Below are 7,985 nucleotides of genomic sequence, written 5' to 3' on the forward strand. Positions count from 1 at the left end.
CGCATTTGCCACGACTTTGGCGGAAACTGATTTTGCAAAACTCACTGGTCGTGACGGTGAAATCTGTCGCAAAAGCTTTTCAAGCCTCTGCCGCGTTTCACAAACACAGCGTGTATGCTGGAGCACGAGTCAGCACGATACCTCGAAAAAATTGGCAAAGACCATATCTCGTGCACTACACCAGAACCGCGTTCACCATTACCGAACGCCGTCCATAATTTGCAACCGATGACGTCATAAGCACTCGCCTCAACACCACTGAGCAGTCGCTTGCGTGTGATGTAGGACGTGTGACGTCAAAGACATCGATTCCAGATAAGTACTTTGCCAATGGGGCAGCGATCCTATCCACTGTGAATCCTGGCCGTGTCTCTCTGCGTGACACGACCTGGCGGCCCATGTCAGCACCTCCAGGACAAACAGAGGCGCGCCCAGCGAGGGGCCGTACCAGGACGCAACACGCATGGGTCCCGAAAGACAAGCAGACGAGCTGCTCACAAAATCGAGCTGAGTCGAGTTGAGAATCAATCCACATACGCAGCCCGAAGCCTCTGTCAAATAGAGACATCTCATCTTGGCGAATCTGTAGCTGTCATCTGTGTATAGGTAGGGCGCTTATTCTCTGGCTTCTTGGGGGCCGAAGTGTGGGCCAAGTAAGTGGGATGTGCGTCGTTTTATTTCGTGTTTTCGGAGAACAATACATCGAAATGCGCCTTCTCCACTGCCTGGTGCTTTTTTACTTTCTCCGCTTTAATGCATGGTAATAAAAACGCCAGGTAAAGACGATGCGCGACTTAAACACAGTCCCTCTGGGACGACCCTGACCATATAACGTGATGATCCATTTATGAAATCAATTTTGAAATTGCATCAGCTATGTCAATCGCCCTTGTCTGCTGACGGCCAGTTTTTGCTTCGTGGATATTCCTCGGGGATCTCCCGAATGGGGGACCAAACATTCGCCGCGTAGCCGGGCTGGCGACACCACCGTGACCTGTAACCAGTTTCATAAAGAGAGAATGGCGTACGGTTGTGGCGCAGGGAGTAGCTTACCAAGATTTTACTTCGAATCCGGTGGCATAAAGTAAGGGGAAAACATGTACTCCCACGCCCGTCGAAAGCTTCTATTTACGGGGATATCTGAAGTAGAGTTTCTCCGTACTTTATCAAGCATACATCGGGCCTCATACACGTAGCTGATTCGACCAAGGAGAACACAGTCACTCTAAAACTGAAGTAACATTAAAGATACTCTCGCCGGCGTAAAATCAGCAGAGACGACCACAGAGGACCTGGCCCACAGGCATGCAGGAGCGGAGGAACAGAACGTTCTGGCCGAAAATCAACCTACAGTGAGAAATTGTTGAGCTATGAGGCGATGTTAACATGCCAAGGGTCGACGAGTACGTATATGTAGGAAAATCAATACGATTGCAAGTTGTATTGTAGCATTGTAGGTATCACAAACATATGCCCAGAAGTGTGGTGGATACAGCTGGCAGGCCAGTATGAAAACCAAGGTCCTTCCCGCATGCCGCGGATTTCATAAGATCATGTTTTGTCTTTTTTTCTATGACAGGACAGATTAAAGGTTGGTGAAATGCAATAACCTGGGGTAAGGATAAAGGCAGCTATTCAGGAGCTTTGTCGTTGAGGAGGCACATTGCCTTCACATCAGTACAGGGTAGCTCAGAGCACGGAGATGAACACACGGACAAAACATTTATGTTTACTTCTGCGAGTGGCGGAATAATGCTGAGACTGATGACATCCCTGAATTTCAGCAAATTAAAAAGTGACCGGAATTATTCTATCAATTGACCTTCACACGTATCACAAATGTATCACTTAATTTACCCATATATGACCGCACCTTCTATGCCACGTTATCGAAAATTTTGGATTAGACTAAACTAGAGTAGATTAGATTAGACGTGATATATACAGAAATACCCCTCGGGTCCAAAGCGACATTGTTGCTATGGCAACGACCGCTTTGCTGGAATTAAAATTACTTCAGCCCGGACATTTTAGGATATGCTTCGGAGGAGTGCCACCAGTTTTATGAAACCGCCACAGGAAGTAGGGAGTTACGCCGAAATCACTTCCGCCAGCCAGGAATAGTCGAGTCTCGTTATAAAACTGCAGAACGTTCAACTGTCACAAAAAGCCGACCACCATCTGGAAGACTAATCGCCGTCCCCGATTCAGTGGACTCAGCATATTCTGCGTGGTCATCTTTGACCCCAGGCATAACGCCAACCAAAAATAAAGCTGTCAAAATCGCGCGCCGTCGCCAGCGGCCCGTCAGCCATTGACAGATGACACGAACCAGACACGTCTATGCGGATGGAGCCGAGTGCCACATGTATTGCCCAGTGTTTCAGACGGCTGCGGTCGCGACACGAGGAGCGAGATGCGGTCGCGGGCCTCGGTCAAGCGAGCGAGACGACGCTGCACGTCTGCAACTGAAAGGCGTGCGGGGTTGCTATTTGCTTTGTGCACCCAGGCGACTGACGAGAGACGGACGCGGTCGCGTCTCCCGAGGCGATATCGGCAATGAATCGAAGGCCGCCGCGTGTCCCGAGCTGACTCTCGTTAGGAGTCGGGTTGACCGAGTGTTCTGAAGTGACTATGACAGAGCAAATGGCGGCAGGCCAAGCCGCAGCGACGAGCCGGCTGCGCCCGTGGCCGGTGGGTGGACCACACGCCGATCAGCGCCCGGGACGTGGCCACCGTCACACGGCCGGAGACGGACCAGAACGGCCGACAGACACCGCGGCTTCCGCCGTCGAGAGAGCAGCACGCGTCAGACCGGCCCCTCGAGCAGCTGGGACACGTCCGAAGCGTATCGCACCCGCCAGCGAGCACCGGACCGAACGGAACAGGCGAACGACCCACTGCCCATCTGCGTGGACGAAACTGTCCACAGTCCGAAGCGAACTGAACTGCCTGCTTGCGTTAGCAAGCCTGGCTGGGCGTACACGTATAATTTCTTAGCGGGAAGGGTCAACCCTCGGAGGGGCGTCATCTCCAGGTCTCCAGGGATACAAGCATCATTTCCCAATTGTTTCGTCCAATTTCGTTGACCGGGGGTAACGGCGCAGATCGAATGGAGGCCCGGGCTTCCACCCGAAGCCCATATTCTTTGTCGCAGATGGCTCTCGTCAAAAACTAAGAAATCAGCGCGATCCGTGCTCATCGGGCGCCGTCCCCCGCCCCCTTTCTACGACATCCTGGTGCCGGGGAAGACCACAGCATAGACGGCGGCAGACAGATTTTGAGCGTCAAATTCCTGGATGGACCAATGCCGGCTGATACCGCTCACCGCCGCGTGCTCCCATCGGTGTCGACATTCATTTCCACTGCACTTGCACCGGAACACACTTCCGCCGCAAGACAGCCGGTCAGCCCCACCTCTGGGCCGCAATCAGTGGGACGAAGGCAGGCGGGGGTGGCCCCGATGACGTCACGCTGCGGCCACCGCCAGCTGCACCCGTCTCAACCCGCGCCGCTGCCGCTGCCGGCGCCCGCAGCGGCAGCGGCAGCGGCAGCAGCGGCCAGACTCGGCGGCCGTCGTCGCTGGCGTGGGCGGGATAACGGAAGAGCTCCGTCACCCGGTGACGGATGGCGTCAGCCGACACCGGACACGTCTTTCCAATCAGCACCGTGGCGCCGCCGGTCACGACAGCCAATCGACGCATGGCGTGGGCTCAGCAGCGTAGCCCCGCGACGTCAGCTGACATGGCGAGGGACTCAGTTCGGGGTGGCTCCACCAGGTGCGCCCCAATGATGATGGCTTCCAAGGTTTCGCTCACTGATCAGTACGGTCTGCAAATTGTATGCGTCGCTTATTGCAGCGCCGCACTCACATCCAGAGATCATAGACTAAGAATCGACAGCAGCTGTGCAGTGCAGTCCTGCCTGCTGGCTTTGCTCGCAACTAACTGCAGTGAAGAAGTCACGCCCCCAAATTTAATTGATCAAGAACGGCAGCTGTACTGACTGCGCATGTGGAGAGCTGCAGTGATGCGCCCGCACTAGCCGACTGCACCACACGTAAACTGTGGCTGCAGTGATGCGCCCGCGCCAGCCGACTGCACCACGCGTAAACTGTGGCTGCAGTGATGCGCCCGCGCTAGCCGACTGCACCACACGTAAACTGTGGCTGCAGTGATGCGCCCGCGCTAGCTTACTGCACCACATGTAAACTGCGGCTGCGGTGATGCGCCCGCGCTAGCCGACTGCACCACGCGTAAAATGTGGCTGCAGTGATGCGCCCGCGCTAGCCGACTACACCACGCGCAAACTGTGGCTGCAGTGATGCCCCCGCGCTAGCCGACTGCACCACAAACGCAAACTGTGGCTACAGTGATGCGCCCGCGCTAAGACGACTGCACAACACACCAAACTGCGCCTGCAGTGATGCGCCCGCGTTACCACCGACCCGCGCTACCGCAAATTGAGGTTACGTGGGCGCGCCTGGGAATGATAAGGTCCGCCTGTTGTGCAGGTCATGTCTACGTGAGCTTAGCAGTCATGTCTGCCCGCACTCAACACTTAGTGCAGCAAAGCGCGGTGCCTATTTGCTGCGCTGACGTCACTCTGCCTGTTATTTCGTTTAGCACCCGCTAGTGACCAAGGATAAATTCAATGCAACACGGTCTGCGGTGCAGAGCGGGTTGTGACGAACACGGGCTCAGATGAACAGATCCGTTCGCTGATAGCATGGATAGCTGATAGGACGACCTGTGATCTGCCCACGGGCGTGATCTCGCTTCACAAGTACTGCAGTTGGCCGCCTGGACACATCTCATGAGTTTTTGACGGCTACGGGTCCTCGCATTGTGTCGCTGCCCCTCGTGCGTCCTCGGATCCTTACTATCTTGATGTGGTTTGGTCGCTCGGGGTCTGTTTACGAACGTTGAACGTTTAGCCCCTCGTTTAGCCGAACGTTGAACGTTTAGCCCCTCGGTATGTTCACCTCATCCGGTTGTTTTACATCCTTCATTGTCATGGGACTCCTCTGCAGTGGTCCTTGGTTGTCTTGTGACCAACGGACTACCGACCAGACTACTTCATCATGTAACCACCTCAGGGGCCTTGGCATATTCAGGATCATGTCTTGTTTTGGCAAATGATCTGTCCTCCAACCCTTTGGATGTCATGTGGGACCGCCAAAAATTGAGCTCTGATGATATCTTATTCTTTTCGGGTAGATATCAATATGGAGTTTTCCCGAATTCTGTGATCATTTGATTTCTGCTTTGGCCAGATATATGTTATTTACGCTGTGATGATCGCGCTAAATTTCGGCTTGAATACAAGTCCCGTTGGTGGCATAATTTATGTAAAATATACTCCATTACTATAACTTAGCGTTAACTGCAAAGGAGAAGCTACACTTGAATACACTAAAGCAGTGTTGTGGCGGAGGAAAAAACATACAAGTTGCACTATTCTAGCTGTTCAAAGTTTCGTTATCCTTTCATTGGCCTACAAACCTGTGTTTCTGGCATCACGATTTTTGCATTACTCACTCCACCGCAAATACAGATGGAGAGCTGTTTGTCTGGGCACAACCAATCCCCTAACCATATTGGGACCCACTGCCGGCCAACAGCAGCACGAAAAATCACCCCTAACCGACTGGATACCCCCACTACGATGACCCTGGGCTTGCGGCGGCCCGCGGGGCGTCACCGTGCCGGGCGCTGGCACCGCACTGTTACCCCTCGGGCAGTCTGTGGGCCGGGCCGCGGGACCTGCAGACGCGCGCCGTCCGCGCTTGCGGCGCCGCACCTCCCGCCTCCGACGCCGCCCGCCGTCGACTGGCGGTCCGGCGGGCAGCGGTGGGCCACGCCGGCCGCCCCTCAGCCGACGCGCCGAGCAAGACGCTCCCCGGAATCTGCCTGGATCTCGATGTATCGTGCATAAACCGCAATCCTGAATACCATCACACATCGTTTTTGGACACATCCGCCCTCTTTCCCCAGCCACGCTCCACCTGCATCCTCGCAACGCACCGTTTATCAGGGGCAAGCTGCATGCACCAGCCGTAAATGGGCAAGTGCTCCTTGGTGGGGCCCCCGCCCATGGACCCAAGCGCCCGCCCGCACATGCCCCGAGAAGGGGTCCCTGTGCAGGCTTAGTCTTTGCGGTGGACTCTCAGATGCATGTTGCCATGCCACAGCTGTCCGCTCGCCTTCGTTTCATAACCCTGAAATGGCCCGTTAACTGCCGAAAGGGCCCAAGTTCTAACCAAACCAAAAATAAGTTTTGGTTTGTGCAAGTGCGTAGTACAACATATAACAACACAAGTGCATGGTCCAATACGCAAGTGTATGGTCCAATACGCAAGTGTAGGTCCATACGCAAGTATGGTCCAACATATGTCACATTTAAGAGAGCCTGACAGCAATGGATAAAGGATTGAAACTAACATTCTGCGGCCACACTTGTGAAAGAATCTCTCAAAAACTTAATCTGTATGCTATACAGGGTGCCCCAAAATTGATGTGCAGTTGGTCATTTCCTCTCTCCCGAACAATGAGTGAGTGAAATTGTACCGCACCCGGCCCCAGGGCACCCCGCCGTGTCAGGTGATCACACGGCCCTAGCGGCCGGTTTGACCTCGGCCGGTAGCGGGTGGAAGAGATCATTCCTTTCGAGATAGCCGTAACGTCGAGTCCCCATAGCGCCGGTGGTGAAAGAGCACAAGCCATCGATCCGCTTCCGCACGGGTGGGATGGTCCGGGGCGGCATGACCCAGGTTCAGGTCGCCAGGGACTTTGGCGTCAACGTAGCGACGATCAGGCGCTGGCTGGCCCGCGACCGCTCAGGAGAGACGCTCGAAAATCGCACAGGTCGTGGGCAGAAGTCGGCCTTGAGCCGAGCGGCGAAGATCGTCATTGCAAGGTCGACCTTCGAAAGACGCCACTCTGCGAGAACCATGGCGTGAAAACTGACGGAGGAGAAACACCCAGCCTCCAAGTCGGCCGCCCACCAGTATCTGAAGACCAGCCCGCAACTGAACCCACTCAAGCTCAGGTGGCAGCCAATGCTTACTGTGGACCAGAAGTGCAGGCGGCTGGAATTCGCCAAGGTCCGCAAAAACTGGTTCGTTCAGGATTCGAGACGCGTTCCGGTCAGTGACGAGTCGCCCTTCGAGCTCTTCCAATCACCTAACCGCCAGAACGACCGGGTCTGGGACAACAACAGCTCGGATGTGCCGATGGCCGAGACAGTGAAGCAGCCGCTAAAGATTCTTGTCTGGGGTATGATGAGCTACGAAAATGTCTCTGCGCCACACCAAGTCCCGCGCGGGCAGACCGTCACCGCCGACTTCCATGTCAGAGAGGTGCTGAAGAAGACTGCAGTCTCGGTGATTCAGCGGAGGAAGAAGAATGGCCCGCCAACCAAGGTCAAACTCCTGCCAGACATGTCGAGGGCAATATTCCAGCAGGATGGTGCACTAGCTCATCATGCCCGGAAGACCAAGGACTGGCGCTGCGCCAACTTCCCCGGATTCTGGGGGAAGGGTACGTGGCCAGGCAACATCCCCGACATTTCGCCGATCGAGAATCTCTAGGCGACCGTCAAGGAGGAGCTCAGCAAGACGCTACCGGCCACTTCAGGGAACAGCCTGTTCTAAAAGGTGCCAGCGGCGTGGCGGAGGGTCAAGGCAGACACTCTCGACGACCTGCTGTGGGGCATGCCGGAGCGCATGCGGCAGTGTATACGATTGCGTGGGAATAACATTGGCATTCAATCATGAACCGGTCTCAATAATGCTTTTCTGTTAGTGACGACGACACAACCGCGCATCAATTTTGGGACACCCTGTACAATACTATGTCTGTATAATAGCACATTTCTCAAAGTATCAGCCCTCGTCAGCCCTGTAGGGCCCAGCCCCTCACGGTGTGAGGGCTCGTCAGACTCTGGGCGCGAGCCCCTCGCGGTATGAGTGCTCATCAGACTCT

The 7,985-nt window shown here is 55.0% G+C and overlaps 1 pseudogene; it reads left to right on the forward strand.

Annotated features, from left to right (window-relative positions):
- LOC119100557 (non-lysosomal glucosylceramidase-like) overlaps nt 1-7,591 on the forward strand; it is an 18,416-nt pseudogene extending 10,825 nt beyond the window's left edge.
- The last annotated feature ends 394 nt before the right edge of the window (nt 7,592-7,985 follow it).

The sequence above is a fragment of the Pollicipes pollicipes genome, unplaced genomic scaffold, assembly GCF_011947565.3.
Source record: "Pollicipes pollicipes isolate AB1234 unplaced genomic scaffold, Ppol_2.1 Scaffold_4881;HRSCAF=5763_pilon_pilon_pilon, whole genome shotgun sequence".
In the NCBI taxonomy this organism is placed as follows: Eukaryota; Metazoa; Arthropoda; class Thecostraca; order Pollicipedomorpha; family Pollicipedidae; genus Pollicipes; species Pollicipes pollicipes.